This window comes from Protopterus annectens, chromosome 2.part1 (genome assembly GCF_019279795.1).
Source record: "Protopterus annectens isolate FY-2018-M chromosome 2.part1, PAN1.0, whole genome shotgun sequence".
NCBI classification, from domain to species: Eukaryota; Metazoa; Chordata; order Ceratodontiformes; family Protopteridae; genus Protopterus; species Protopterus annectens.
In genome coordinates, this window is record NC_056729.1 from 1,666,272,676 (window position 1) to 1,666,289,829 (window position 17,154).

Below are 17,154 nucleotides of genomic sequence, written 5' to 3' on the forward strand. Positions count from 1 at the left end.
TCTCCTCACTGTGGGTTGGTCACCAGCATTCACATCCTCACCACCTTCAGCCTCTTCCACATATTGATGTATGAGGGTGACAGCAGCCCCTTTCATTTTGTTAGTTTTGTCAGGTAAAATTTCCCCATCTGTATACACCGGTGGTGCAGAGTTTGTGGGAAAAACCAGAGTGAAAGGTGTTTGCATAGTTTATAGTAGTGTGCTGGGCTGGGCTGTTGCATGTGTATTTGGCTGATTCTGATACATTTCACCTGCCAGCTATGCTAGTTCTCCTTGATTGCCTTCCTACTGCTGTTTTTCCTTCTCATTGCCTTCATGTTTAAGCCGTGAGATGTGCCACGCATACTCAGTGCTCAGATGTGAACAGAGCTGCTATTTCCTGCGCTTTTTTTTTTTTTTTTTTTTTTGTTTAAAACCCTCTGTGTGGCACGCACACCTGTTTAGGCAATGTAAACACTGCTAGGCAGCCTTAGATACAACCCCTTCCATAGCTGTGCTTAGGTAAGGGCAAACACGGGCCACAGAGCTCCAATAAGCTTACAGCATGCATGACACTCCCCCTTATGAAGTCATCTACCTCTTATGCTTATACCATGGTGTTGTTGCACCTACATGGTTGGGTGCATGCTAAAACTGAGGGGAAATCTGTGATTCACTATCAGTCCCCTCATTTGCATAAAACTGACTGCTAATGCATGATTACAAAACTAACACTCAGCCTTCCCCCTTAGCAACAACTATTCCATGATATTGTTGTCTTATGCATTGCATTGACTATTATGGCAGAATGCTGATTTTGGTTTAAAAGCTTATTTCCAACTTTTTTCATTATTTATGGACCGATCCCATTTGTGCACCGCTGCCCTATGCTTAAATGGCCAAAATCGGCCAAAAAAAATAAGTTATTTTTTATAATTTTGCAACTATTTCACATGCCAATGGCCATATATTTGGCCATTGGCATGCCTCCTACATTTAATACATGCTTTCTTTGGAGCTGTCATGCCTCTGTTTTGTAATTTGCAGAAATGTATTCGGTTAGTAGCCGAATACATTTCTGCAGGTTACACTATTCCTGCACAGATGCCTGCCTGCTTCCTGGATCGCTAATTCATCTCATTTGCAAGGTTTTCACCTGCAAATGGGGTAATTAGCATACAGGAGCTGTGTCCATGCAGGAATAGTGTAGGAGCGGTCATGCTTGTCCCGAGAGGTCGATCCTGGATCACCCGTCAGCCATATTGTGTGCAGCACCTCTTGTACTATTCCTGCACGCCATGTAGAGCTTGCTGAATCCCAGGGTATGACTTTGGTGCCAGTCATTTGTTTGTGTTAGCCCCTTCTGTAATATGTTAAAATCATTGGGTTACTCAATGATTGCACCTAGTTTACAATCATCAGTGGACTTAGTAAGCCAAAGGCTGTCTACTTTAACCAGGACTTCTGAGAAATAGATTCCAAATAGTAAAGGATCCAGTACAGATCCTTGTGGTATGCCACTGGTGATGGGTCTACTGGTAGAGGTGTAGTCACCAACTTTGACATTATGTGTTCTGTTGTTGAGCCAATTAGCTACTCATCTAGGGATCTAAGGGTTAACACCTAGCTGGGAGAGTTTTTCAATGATACCTGAGTGGGGGATTGTGTCAAAGGCTTTGGCTAGGTCCAGATAGGTGGGATGCACTGTCCTGCCTTCATCCAGGTCTTTGGTGACTTTCTCGAAGAAGTCTACTAGATTCATTAAGCATGATCTACACTTACTGATGCCAAACTGGGTTGGATTTAGAGAATGAAGGTCGCCTGTGTCCTTGTTGATAAGGTCCACAATGATCCTTTCCATGGCCTTGTAGATGAGGCTGGTTAGACTTATGGGTCTATAGTTCCCAGGGTCAGTTGATGGCCACCCTTTATGTAAGGAGATTACTGTTGCAATTCTCCATTCTGCTGGTACAATGCCAGTTCTCGGGCTATGGTTAAAGAGAATGGTAAGTGGGTCAGCTAGGTCCTGTTTTAGATTGCTTAGTAAGCAACTTTGGTATGTTATCTTGTCCCATTAAGGCTATGTTTTTGGGGTCCTCGAAGAGGTGTTCCATCGAACACCTCTTCATCGACCCTTAAACCACAAAATCACAAAACAGCGAACATCCACATGAGTGATTTCTTTCCCTGGGAAAGAAATCGCTTGCCCTAAAAAGAAAAACACATCACTACAAACATTACAAAGTGAGGGGCTTTACCCCCCAACATGGGGGCTGTGCCCCCACACCCCCCCTAACTAAATATACCAACTCAGAGATTGTACTACAGTGGGGAAAATGGCAAACTAACAAATCACTGATGCGGACGTTCACTGTTTTGTGATTTTGCTGTTTAAGGGTCAATGAAGAGGCATTTCATGGAATGTCTCTTCAAGGACATAATATAGACTCATGTTTTTAGCATCAGAGACAGCAGATATGACTTGATCTCTAGAGATACTAGGTAGAGAACTGGTGTCAGGTATGCTTTGGGATGTAGCTGGTGGGGATAGGGGGGTGAAGTTTACACCAAATCTGTCAGCTAGCAGGTTGGCAATTTATTCTGGTATAGTGTGAGTGGTACCATCTACTACCAATTCGGCACATAGCTGGGCACTCCCTTTTAGATTTTGGATGTAGTTAAAGAATACCTTATGATTGTCCTTGGCCAGGGATACTATTTTAGCTTCATAATTAGCTTTAAAGGACTTTACAAGACTTCTGATTTGCTTGTTCAGTTTGTGGAGGGAATTCTTCTTCTGCAGAAACAGTTGCCTCTTGCTCTTGGACATCAGTTTCTTCCTTTTGTTATACAGTTTAGCTATACTAGATGTCCACCAAGGTGGCTTGTTTTTTTTGGGGGGCCTGGTACCGGTCAGGTACAGCCGAGTCTATACAGTTTCAGAGATGATTATACAGGCTGTTTGTATACATCTCTGCATAGGAGTCATTATTTCCTGTGATTGCAGGGGGTATAAAACTTTTTATATCATCCCTTAGTGGGCTGTAGTTTGCTTTGGAGATGTTACTTAGTTTTTTTGCTCCTCTGGGGGTGTGGGGGTCCAGTAGTTTCTTCAAATGAGACTGATTTATGGTCCGGCCTTACCAGGGAGGACATCACACAGGGAGCAGTGCAGTGACCCCCCCCCCCACCATCTTGACGAGTACTATATCAAGGACATTAGAGGCCCTTGTGGGGTTGCAGACTATCTGTTCCAAAGCATTTGCATTGACAAAGTCCAGGAACCTCTAGGCAAGCATGTTTAAGCTTGTGTATGTTGCCCAGATGATGGAGGGACAACTGAAATCTCCAATGACTAAGATGTTGGGGTGTATGGCGAGTGATTCCAGTAAGTCCAGGTAGGCATTATGCTTTTCTTGGTTCATGGAGGGGCACCTACAGCTAGCAATGATGTGGTAGGGTGTTTTGACTATAAGTTAACTGGGCATGGAGTAGTTTGAGAGAGAATTGTACTGTTGGACCAATCTCGAGGTGTACTTTACTTTAATGAAGATGGATACACCTCCACCTTTGGTTCTTTCACTCTCATTCTGAGGTCTGAACGTGTAGAAAGCATTGTAGCCTTGCACAGCTGGAGTGCTCTCTGCAGCCTTGAACCATGTTTCAGTGACTGTGCAGAGATCACCATCTTCCAAGGTGAAGAGTGCTTCCAGGGAGTGCAGTTTTGTGTTTAGGCTATTAGCATTAAGCAGCAGAACCCTGAGTTTTTCTTTAGTGGATTTTGCTATGTCAGAAATTTTGCTGTTTTGACATTGCCTAAAAAAGGCACTATGAGGAGGGAATTACCTTATCCAGTATCCGAAAGCCTAGGAGAGACAGGTGTGGACCATTTCTGGCAAAGCAGCGTGGCCTGTCGACCATGTCTTCCCAGGCTGAGAAATACTGTATCACCCTGGAACGACACCAGAAGCTAAGCCAATTGTTGAAGTCAATCATTTTTGTTTATACTGTGGCATCATCCTGGATGAAGGAAGAATGCTGCTTAGGGATAGGGTCATACCTGCCTGGGACACATAATCTGAGAATTCAGGCATGTCTCTCTCTTCGTATAACCCAGGGAGCTCATGTCATTCACCCCAACATGGACTATGACAGAGTCATAACGGTACCTGTTGTTGAGTGACCTGAATGCGTGCATGATCTGATGGATCCTGGCACCCAATAGACAGCTGATCATGACCACCTCCTTGTCCAGCCTGGTGAGGGGGACATCTGTGTGTCTCACTATGGAGTCTTCTATGACCAAGCCTTTAGGTTTTGAGGTGTTTCACCTTGTGGCTTATTTGGTGAGACACTATCTGTGTTGTTATGTGCAGTAGTTTCTATACATGTTGAGGTGCATGCAGATAATTTGTGCTTGAGAGGTCTCTGATCTTTAGGTAGGTTTCTAGTGTGTATCTCCATGTATGAGAGTTTATGTGTTGTGTTCTAAACTTGTGTGACAGGTGAAGTGCATCAGCTGTTGTTATGTTGGAAGCTTTAGAAAACTGACATTGCATAAAATAGGTATGATGAGGTGTGTGACAACCCACAACTGGACCAATAATCAAGGAGCCTCAATCCTCACCACTGGCACCTGTGGGAGGATAACAGGTACACAGGTACACAGTATTTCCAGATGCAGCTCTCTACATCAAGTACAATTTCCCTTAAGAGCACACAGAGACCACAGTCAGTCTGGGGCTGGTTTCTCTCTCTTCCTCCAGATCCTCAGTAAGACTCCACACTGGCACAGCTACAGAGTTGAGATCTCAGCTAAGTGACCAGTCCAAGAACTCCAGCACCTTCTCTGTCCAACCAGTGCTTCGTGTTCCTGCCCATGTAGCTGACACACACTCTATGAAGTTTGATTTACACACACACACACACACACACACACCTTGGAAAGGCTGACAAATGTTTACTAGCTATGCCCTCTTCTTCCCAGACTATAAGGTAGTTTTCACTGCTACCAATTACTCCTTGACAGCTACTTTAAGGCCCTTAACAAGGGGTGACCAATTTTACTGTGTAATATTAATATTAATACAAATGGCAGTTTGACCACGAGCAAGGCTATTAGGCATGGCCCACACAGTGTCACTAAATAAATATGCAAGTACTCGCAAAACTTAAATATCTCTACAGAGATCAGCAACAATGAACGGTTTAAATACATTTAATAATAAATAATAAAAGACCAAGAAAATACTAAATATATATTCAAAGTGACATCAGAGTTCAAAACTACAGGAAATGTTTAAAATAACATTGGAGTACAGGCTCACACAAATAAAGAAAAGCAAAATCTAATCTAAGCTTCACTATATTTCTGACTGTATCTAAGAGAGTTATTATACCCTAGGGCAGTTGTGGTGAATGGTTCTTCTTGTTGTTGTCAGGTCCAAGACAGAATGCAGAATGCATGGTCTCACTAAGAGACTTCTCAAAATAATATCTAAAATATTACTGCTGGGATAGCTTGCAGGATGACATTGTTTATTGCCATCTGACTTCTAGTTGGCTGGCCTAATGGTTAAGGTGTTTGCCTTACAAACACAAGGTGCAGGGTTTGAATCTCACAAGGGATAATTGGCTAGGCTTAAAATGGCTCACAAGGGCAGTTAGCTTAGTACTAATCTATGAACCTATGAACCTATAATTCCCAGGCAACCTCCATTGCTGAAGCTGGCATTACTTAGCACCTGCCTGTAAAAATACCTACACAAGGGCTTTTGCTCAGATATTTGCAGGACTAGAATCATAAAACAATTGCTTTCTTCGTGCTTTTAGATTAGTAATTAGTTTACCCCAAAGACAATACAGAAAGCTTCCTAGTACAGACTTTGTGTCTCTAGCTGCCTTGAAACCTGTCAGATAGCAACTTTATGGGATAGCCTATAAAGTGATTTAATTTCAGATATTTTCCTAATGTTTGCTGGATTGAAGGTAACCCTCCAGTTTCTTCTGTTAAACATATACATTTAAACAGTTACAGTAGTGCATGTACATGTCAGTTCTATGCAGTGGGCACACTGTGGTTATATTTCAAACATAGTACTTTACAAACACCTTTTCAACACAAACATCTGTACCAAGCAGTCTGATACACATGACATACAGTTCTAATACATTTGTAGCACCAGCATCTTGTATAAATTAGTTTGATATTTTGATATTCACAAATGACATATAATCATCCACAAAATTTCAGCTAGCTGTGCTGGCAATACCTCCTTTCATGACACTTTGTGTCCCTTGAAAATTGTTGTTTGACAGGGATGAGCCTATCTGGGAATACATTACCCTATTCCCTGTCATAAGACTCCAGCTGCCTTTGCATTGCTGACCCCATTACAGTGTTGCACTGCCATATTATATGCCTGCAACCCTAGGCTTCACCATAGTAACTTGGGATTCCCTGTAGCCATAGATTCCCCCCTCAGACTCCTCCGCCTTCTACTGCAAATACTTAGTACAAGGGCCTCCCTGTCATGGTAAGGTTTCATCATGTTAACATGGTGTAGTTTCTGCCCCATCTCCTGCCTAGCAGTTCTAGCATGTAGTTAACACCATTGACCTTCCTTACCACTTTGAAGGGTCTCTTGCAATCTGCTCACAGCTTATTGTGTCTGACAGGAATGAGAATCATAACCTGCTGTCCCAGAGCATACTCTCTGGCTTGAGCATTCCTTAGGTTCATAGGTTCATAGGTTCATACTAGGCTATCTGCCCTAGGCCATTTATAAGCCTAGCCAGACTGTGTTTGGCTTTCACCACCCATTTTAAATTAATTTTGCTATGCTTTTTTTTGAGGTTAGTATACTGTGCCTCTGTCTAACAGTGACACAGAAGTGATAGCCGGGGTAAACCTACGATCTCCCATCCACTCATCAAGATTCCTCTTGAAGAGAGTCAATGTGGGACTCTGCCTAACCTGGACTGGGATTTTATTCCAGAGTGAAGGGAGCCTCAGGGTTATGAATCTGTCCCTCCAGCATGTCCTATTTATTTCAGTGCTGAGGTTCAAGTCTCTCGAGCGCGTAGCTCGATGGGATTTGGATTTTCTGAGGTGCAGCATGTCCATTAAAATAAAATAAACCACTTTGCCAACAGTACATAGGTTCATAGTTTAATACTAAGCTAACTGCCCTTGTGAGCCATTTTAAGCCTAGCCAATTATCCCTTGTGAGACTCAAACCCTGCACCTTGTGTTTGTAAGGCAAACACCTTAACCATTAAGCCACCCTCCCAACAATTCCTGTCATATAAGACATTTTTCTGCTGCTGAGCTTCTGTCAAGTGCTCCTGGGCCAAACTCATGAGTTCCCTGAGCCTTGTCCTGAGGTTTAAGACATATGCTACAACAGACTCCTTGTGAGATTCACATTCACCCTCCCACCCATCACAAATTAAATCTAGATGTCCAAAACAACAAGCAGAAAACAGCAAAATAGTCTTAAAAAAGACTAAAAAGTCACAAAAACAACAGGGATTCCATGCTGAAAAATTTAATATAAAAATTCAAATTGTCTTAGCGCCTTGGCCACCACAGCCTTCAATGAGTACCTAGATGTCCCCCCACCCTATGCCTGTACAGCAAGTCAAAAGGTAAGAAACCTGTGATTCCTGGGGCACCTCTCTGCAAGCAAACAACAGATGGAACAAATATTTGTCCCACTCTCTCTTAAACTGGTTTGCAAATGCTTGAAGCATGGTCTTTAGTGTAGATTTTAACCTCTCCACAAGACCATTAGTCTGGGGATGGTAGGCGTGGTCTTTAGGTGCTTCACCCCACAGTCTGACATAAAATTGGCACCTCTGTCAGTCATTATTTCTTTTGGGAAACCTACCCTGCTGAAAATCTCTAACAAAGTATTTGCCACCTTTTCTGCCTCAATGGAGGACAGAGTCACCACCTCAGGGTATTTCATAGCATAATGTACTACCACTAGGATATACTTCTTCCCTGTGGAACTTGAAGTACTCAGAAGTCCCACAATATCCATAGCTACCCTCTGACATTGCTCCTCAATCACAGGCAAAGGCATCAAAGGAGCTTTGGGCTTGTCTCCTGAATGCCTACTTTTTGACACTGCTCACAGGTCCTGCAGTACCCCGTTTCATCCCTGGAAATCGCAGGCCAATAAAAGTTCTGCATAATATGTCTCTTTGTACACTTTATGCCCATATGACCTGCAATGGGAATATCATGGGCTATGGCTAGAAGTGCCAGATGGTAGGCTCTGGGCACTACCAACTGCTGTATTACCTCACCTTCTAGCCCTTTATTGGGGGTCCTTTCTCTGTACAGTAACCCTTTGTCCCAGTATACAGATTCCCTTTTTCCTTGAAAATGAGGTGCCTCCCTAGCTATTTCCCTCAAGCCTTGTAATGTAGTTTCTGAGAGCTGAGCCTGTCTCAACTCTCTCTTTGTTGTAACCCTTCCCAGCTCCCCTTCCACAGGACACCTGGTATCCTCTGACAGCGGTTCCTCACTGTCAGCCTGGGTACTACTACTCACCTCTGCCCTTGCAGTCACTCTGTCCAAGGAAACATCAGTACCCACAAGCAGCTGTGGCTCACCTTCAGTCTCACTGCTACCAGGCAACTCCCTCCCTGAAGTAACCACCTCAACAGTCCTGGCTTCAAGTGTGTGGTCTGTCTGGGTGCTCCTCAGGCTACCAGACCTACGTGCCTGTCTCCAAGCCTGACTGCATGTAACTGCATGCACACACGGTACTGCATTATCAAAATAATTCCCTAGCCAAAGGTATTTGGAATGGGATCCCTCTTAAAGTTCTGACTGGAGTAGACTGTTCAAGCAAGTAGTGCTCCTCTTTAACCATTGTAGGCTTCACAATGGTTAAGTCAGAGGCTGTGTCTCTCTTAGCAGTGGCCTGTTTCCCATCTACTAAGATAGGATATAACCTCTTCTGGTAGTTTGGTACCCTTGTTGTCTCCAGGCAACTTACTGCTGGCATTCTGCTTTTGTTCCCCAACTTGCCTCCATGGACATCTATATGCTACATGGCCCCACTGGTTACATTTAAAACATTTAACCCTTGATCCTGGCCATGTACCTTAACTAGTGGCTTCCCCTGTTACTGGCAGACTTTGTTGGGGCAGTTTAGGCTGCCCACCATAGGTTTTGTTATACCCATGTGCAGCACTGGGTACCCCTTTCCTGTCCAGTGATGCCCTGCTTGTTAGGTATAAATCTCCTTTTTTCCTCAACTCATCTGTGGTGTTGCATTCTCTGTCTGCCAACCAGATTCTCACTTCCTCAGGCAAAGTGCTAAGGGCTTGTTCCCTCACCAAAAGATCTTCCAGCTTTTCAAAAGTGGTGGCCTGACACCCAGTCACCCACCTATGAAAATAAGTGCTCAACTCAGCAAAATAATCACATACACTTTCATCTGCCTTGCACCTATGCTTACGGAATTTTTTTTTTCTGTAAGCTTTAGGTGTTAACTTAAAACACTCTAATAAACATTTCTTTACTGTATTATAATTTAAGCAATCAGTATCAGACAATTTAGAAACAGAAGTTGCAGCCTTACCATGGAGTAAGGGGGTTAGGAACTGTACCCAGACCCCTTGTTCAACATTATACTGTTTACATACCCTTTCAAACATACGAATAAAACTATCAAAATTATCACCCTCTGTAAATTGTGGAAGAAATGTACTGACCATTATTGCTTCTGGGGTTCAGTTATCCCCGTCCCCATTACCTCCATGACACTGGTGAAGAGTCAGCATTGCCTTTTCATGTTGCTTCTGCCTCTCAATTTCTTCAGTCTCCAAACATCTCAGTCTCTCATTTTCTTGAGCTTCCAGACATCTCAGTCTCTCTGCTGATTCTAGTTTCTTCTGCTTCTCCTTTTCTTCAGCCTCCAAATATTGCAGTCTCTCAGCTGATTCTAGTTCCAAACGTTTGGCCTCCAGTTCAAGTCTCTTTAACTCCAGATGGATTTTTAAGTCCTATGATGCAAACTTGAACGGTCCATTCTCTGAGAGTTGTACATCCCCAAGGCAGGTCTGGTTATCTTCCTGGTTGCTGGTCTGTGATGCAGCTGTGACTAAGACTGCAACCATTTCCTCTTTAGTCAGGTTGGCATGCCCCAGTCCTTTGGCTTGGCACATCTCAGCCAAGTGGTTCCTTGTCAGCTTGCCATAATCCTCCACTGACATCCTTGTCTGATCTCCCTGACAAACTAAGCTAACAAAAAATAAATAAAACCATTGTGATATAAAATTCTGAATGTCTACAGTGTGACTGCTTGAGAGTACAAACACCTTTAGTGACCACTGGTTACAGGCTACAGGAGCTAAATATCCACACCACTAAATCTCAATATGTGATGTGGTGATCCCACCACTGCTGACAAAATTTGATGACCCACCACTGGACCAGTAATCAAGGATCCTCAATCCTCACCACTGGCAACTGTGGGGGGACATTCACTGACAGGATAACAAGTACACACACAGTATTTCCAGATATAGCTCCTTGCATCAAGTGCAATTTCACTTAAGAAGACACAGAGCCCACAGTCAGTTTTCTCCCTCTTCCTCCAGATCCCCAGTAATACTCCCACTGGCACAGCTATAGAGTTGAGATATCAGCTGAGTGACCAAGCAAGACCTCCAATACCCTCTCTGTCCAACCAATGCTTTGTGTCCCTGCCCTGACACATGCGCACTCTTTGAGGTTTGATTTACACACAGATATACACACACACACACACACACACACACACACACACACACACACACACACACACACACACACACACACACCTGGGAAAGGCTGGCACAGGTTTACTAGCTATGCCTTCTTCTGTCAAGACTATACGTTAGTTTCCACTGCCACCAGTCACTCCTCAACAGCTACTTTAAGGCCCTTAACAAAGGGTGGCCAATTTTACTATGCAATATTAATTTAATACAAATGGTAGTTTGACCAAGAGTGAGGCTATTAGGAGTGTCCCACACAGTGTCATCAAATATGCAGGTACTATCAAAACTTAAATATCTCTACAGAGATCAGCTACAATTAAATGTTTAGATATATTTAATAATAAATAATAAAAGAACAAGATAATACTAAGTATATATTCACAGTGACATCAGAGTTCAAAACCACAAGAAATATTTAAAATAACATTGCAGTACAGGCTCATACAAATAAAGAAAAATAAAATCTAAACTAAGCTTCACTACTGACTGTATCTAAAATAGTTACTATACCCTAATAACTTATTTAGAACAAAGCAGATGTGGTGAATGGTTCTTCTTGTTGTCAGGTCCAAGACAGAATACAGAATGTTCTGTCTCACTAAGAGACTTCTCAAAATAATATCTAAAATATTATTGCTGGGATAGCTTGCAGGATGACATCATTTCATGTCATTTTAAGTTCCCAGGCAACCTCCATTACTGAAGCTGGCATTACTTAGCACTTACCTGTAAAAATACCCACACAAGGGCTTTTGCTCAGATCTTGGCAGGGCTGGAAGTCATAAAACAATTGCATTCTTCATGCTTTTAGAGCAGTAATTAGTTCACCCTAAAGACAATACAGAAAGCTTCCTAGTATAGACTTTGTGTCTCTAGCTGCCTTGAAACTTGTCAGATAGTAACTTTATGGCCTAGCCTATAAAGTGATTTAATTTCAGATATTTTCCTAACGTTTGCTGGACTAAAGTTAACCTTCCAGTTTCCTCTGTTAAACATATACATTTAAACAGTTACAACAGTACATGTACATTTCTGTTCTCTGCACTAGGCACACTTTGGTTACATTTCAAACACAGCACTTTACAGATACCTTTTCAGCACAAACATCTGTACCAAGCATTTGATATACACATGACATATAGTTCTAATACATTTGTAACACACACTTCTTATATGACATACAGTTCTAATACATTTGTAACACCAGCATCTTGTATAAATTAGTTTGATATTCTCTAATGACATATAATCATCCACAAAATTCCAGCTTCCTGTGCTGTCAGTACCTCCTTTTATGACATGGTGTTTGAGGATTTACCCAATATATGAAACCTTAGGAGAAGAGGTGTTGTTAGGACTGTCTACCATCTCCTCCAAAGCTGATATATTCTGTACCTCCTTTGAATAACACCAGAAGCTAAGCCAATTGTTGAAGTCAATAATGTTTTGTGTATATAGTGCCATCATTCTTAGTGATAGTGTAATAATGCTCAAGGCTATATCCATGACTGCATATGTCACATATTCTGAAAGCTCCATCAAGTTCATAGGGTCATAGGTATATACTAGGCTAATGAACACCAGGGCATTTAAATGTCTAGCCATGCAATCCAACCCAATTGTGTCTCCATGCATCAAGAGCATTCATGAGGAAAGGTTATATTAGGATGTTTCTAGAGGTTATGGAGAATAATATAGGTTCATAGGTGAATACCAGGCTAATTGCCCTGTGGAGCCATTTTAAGCCTAGTGAACAATCCATGGTCAGAATCAAACCTTGTACCTTGTGTCTATGAGTTGAAGACCTTACCCATTATGCAAACTCATAAGTCTCTCTTCATATAGTCCAAGGAGGTACTTCTCAAGTCATTTACATCCATGTGCACTAAGCCTGTGTTATATGTGGAATTGTGGTGCAATGACTTAAGTGCATGTGTAATGTGGCAAATTCTGGTACCTGATAGGCAACTGACTGTGATCATCTCCTTATACAGTTGTGGTACAGCAGTGTGTCTCACTATAGAGTCCCCTATAACTAGGATACTGGACTTTGTGCAGGGTTGCCTTATGAGCTTTTGACTTGAGACAATATGACTCTTTTATATATGTTTCATGATGAGTGCTGGGTGTGTTGTGTGCTTGTGAGGCTCTCCAGGGTAATTGTTTCTTGGGTTATGTTTAGGAGGTCTTTGAGATTTAGATAGGCTACTTTTAAGAGCATCAGCATATGTAGGTGTATGGTGTTTGGTCTCTGAGCTGTGTGTGATTGGTTCATTGAAGTATTGTGTGGTACTCACAACCTGCTTGTTATTTTTTAGTGGATTCATGTGAAAGCTTTGTCTCCATTAATATTATATAACTACATGTCTCACACACTGTGCCATTTGTTTAAATAGGAAGCAAACATGAGACAATTTATGTCAACCAGCTGCTTTACACTGATAATTCACTCTGTTACATGGACAGAAATTAAAATAACATATTCTGGATACTTTTTAAATACTTCCTAAATGAATAATGCTCAATGATTAGGAGTTCTGTTCTGTTCTAAGGCTATTTCAAGCATGCGTATTTCAGCTATTTGACTGGACTTGATTCTGTAGAAGTATAACAGTGGTGATCTTGCCTCATGTCAATTAAAAAATATTGTCATTAGATAACTATTTTCTTACTTTTACTGAAATCAGCAGAAATCTTTAGATGTGAAATAGAACAATAAAACTCCCCTTCTCCCTAAAGAGCTACAAATTTAACAAAGAAGAAAATGGAATGAAATAACACTGAAGGCATACCTCTCTGTCGTCCCTGATTTTGCATCATATTGTTTTCCACCCCTCATAAATGTTTGATTTTCTGATAAATCACTATATAGGCAGTCAATAATGGCAGACATTTGAGTATTATAAATATCACTCTATTAGTTTTTTAAGTAAATTAGAGTAATACTTATAAAAATAATCTTGAGCAAAGAACGGGAGAAGTAAGGCTGGAGGAAGCAATATGGGGGGGGGGGTGTGAGCTGATGACTGAGAACTAACAAAGTAAGTATAAAAATCCGGAAGAGATATAAAAATAAAAGCAGGTAAGCAATGGTCATTCCTCTCTATTTAAGAGTGATGTGGGGCATAGGTTCATAGGTAGGTACTAGGCTATCTGTCCGAAGGCATTTATAAGCCTAGCCAGAGTGTGTTGGTTTTCGCCGCCCCCTTAGATTAGTTCCCTGTGCCTCTGTCCAGCAGAGCCATTGAAGTGATCCCTGGGGTAAACTTTCTGTTTCCCATCCACTCGTCAAGGTTTCTCTTGCAGAGGGTTAGTGAGGAGCTCTGCCTAATGTAGATTGGAATCTTCTTCCAGAGCATGGGAAGTCTCTGGGACAGGAATCTATCCCTCCAGCATGTCCTATTTGTTGTTGTGGTGAGGTTTAGATTACTGGAGTGTGTGGCTCGAGGGGATATGGTTTTCTTTAGGTGGAGCATGTCCATCAATTCTGGGTTGGACATGGCCTTGTATGTCAGGCAGAGATCACCTCTGAGTAGGCGGTATGCAGCTGGAGTTTCTTCAGTCAAGCTGCATAGGGCAGATGCTCGAGGCCAGTGATCCTCTTGGTGAGGTACTTCTGTGGTCTTTCCAGTTGTTGCAGGTGTGTTGTAAGTTACATCCCAAATGGGGCATTGTACTCTATGATAGGTCTGATGAGTGATGCATAGAGGGGCCCAATGACCTCTTTCAATCTGGATGCAAACCCTTTTGTGATTAGGTGGGCCACATAGAAGGATTTTCTAACCACTTTGGCAATGTGATTATCAAAGGAGAGGTTACTATTTTGGGTCCCCAAATCCCTTATTATGTCTTCCACATTTAGGGGGCTACCACCTATGTGATAGTTTGTGGGTACTTTGGTTTTTCCAAAGGGGATGACTATGCACTTTTTGGCATTAAGCTTGAGGCCATGGTTTTGACACCAGGTATCTGTCTCAGTGAGACCCTTTTGGAGGATGTCTGTGTCAGCTGGAGAGTCAATTATAGCCCTAGTTTGCAGTCGTCTGCAAACTTGGTCAGCCATAGTCCTCCTGTGCTTGCCTGTACCTCTGAGAAGTATATGCCCAACAGGAGGGGTCCTAGGACTGAGCCCTGGGGAATGCCACTTGTAACCGGTTTAGAGTCAGACCTAGCTCCCGCAACTCTTACCATGTGGGTTCTATCCATGAGCCAGTTGGCAACCCATCTCGTGATGTAGGGGTTTAAGTTCAGGTTTATAGTGAGCTTGTCAATAATACCTGAGTGGAGAATGGTGTCAAAGGCCTTTGCAAGGTCTAGGTAGGCTGTGTGGACCACCTTTCCCTCATCTATAGCCTTGGTAACTGTCTCAAAGAAGTCCATCAGGTTTAGGAAGCATGATCTGCTCTTAACAAAGCTGAACTGGGTAGGGTCTAGTGTTTGGAGGTTCCCAATGTCTCTGTTAATGAGATCCATGATGATGTGCTCCATAGCTTTGCAGACCAAGCTAGCCAGGCTTATGGGGCAATAGTTCCTGGGGTCTGTTGTGGCTCCACCTTTGTGGAGCAGAATAACCGTTGCTGTGCACTACTCTGTGGGCACATAACCTATAGAGAGGCTGAGTTTAGTGTGTTTAGGTGAGGGGTTAGTTCATCTTTGAGCTTGTGTAGGACACAGCCTGGAACACCATTCGGTCCCATTGATGCTGTGGTTTTGGCTTTGGAGAGGGCTGTTTTAACCTGAATGTCTGTGATTTCAGGGGCACTACATTCTTCTGGTATAGTTATGGGCCCTTTTGGGGGTGAGAGGGGTGTGAAGTTTGCACTGAACCTGTCTGCCAGGATGTTGGCTATATCGGTCAATTCAGTGTATTTTGTGCCATTCTGCACTAACTCCTAGCAGATCTGAGAATTGCCACTTAGATTCTTGACATAGCTAAAGAATGCCTTGTGGTTATCTTTGGAGTCCATGGCAATTTTTCTTCCAAAGCTAGCCTTTGATGATTTTATGAGGGAACATAGTTTCTTGCTGATACTGATCAGGGATGTCTTCCTTTCTTGGGATTTTACTCTTTTCTGAACTAGTTTCCTCCTTCTATTGTATAGCTTGTTTATGGCAGGGGTCCACCAGACTGGTTTCCTTTTCTTGGAGGAGTGAGTCTTGGTTTTGTTTGGGATAGCATGATCCATGCATTCTTGTAGGTGCCCGTAGAGTGCATTAGTAAAGGATTTTGCAGCTTGGACAGTGTTATCCTTTAACATGGGGGCTTTGAAACTTCCCACCTCGGTCTTAAGTAACGTGAAGTTTGCTTTTGAAAAGTTTTTCATGGTGGTTTCTTTGACCAGGGGTGGTGGCAGAATGTGGATATCCAGAGTGATTAGTTTATGGTCAGATCTAACCAACGAGGGTTGCCGTCTGGTGTGAAACACCAGTCACCCATGTTGGTGATGACCAGGTCCAATATGTTGTCACCTCTGGTGGGGGTGTTGACCAGTTGATCCAGGGCATTTGAATTTATAAATTCTAGGAAATGTTGGGCAAGGTCGTTTTTACTTGAGTAGTTCTCCCAGTTAATGTTTGGGTAATTGAAATCACCCAGTATCAGGGTGTTTGGTAGGACCGTTATGTTTCCAAGTGTCTCCAGGAATGCTGAGTGGGGGTCCTGGGACATAGTGGGTGATCTGTAGTATGCTATAATTTGAATAGCAGTTTTGTCCATTATTAGTTGCACGTGGATGATCTCTGAAGCATCGTGCTGTGCCACTAACCTGGAGGTGTGGGTATCCTTGATGAATATGGATACTCCCCCACCTTTTGTATTTCAGTCCGGGTTTTGTGGCCGAAATGTATGGTATGAGTTGTAGCCTGGTAGTGCTTTGGTGTTCTCTGGAGCCTTAAACCAGGTTTCTGTTACTGCACATATATTGATTTTCTCCATACTGGGGAGTGCCTCGAGTGCATGAATTTTGAGGTTTAGATTTCTGGCATTGAGTAGCATTACCCTCAGTTTTTTGTTAATTGTGCTATTTATGGTGGTGGGTTTGTCTTTTGAGCCTTCCTAAAAAAGGCACTATAGGGGTGGCAAGAGCCTTGACCGGTATTCGAAAGCCTAAGGGTGACAGGTGCAAGCTGTCTCTAGTGAAGCAGTGTAGCTTGTCGAGCATGTCATCCCATTGTACTAGCTCAGTAATCCTGCTATTTCAGGAAAGGAGGATGGAAGGAAGGTTATTTAGACAACCAATATACATGAAATGTAGTGGGAATGAAGTACCATGGCCCACCTTAGTGATCAATTGTGACACCATTATTCATTTTGGTGTCATATTCAGACTTTTAACATTTGGGAAGGGGGTACTAAAGCTATTGAACATCCCACTCCCACAATAACATCTG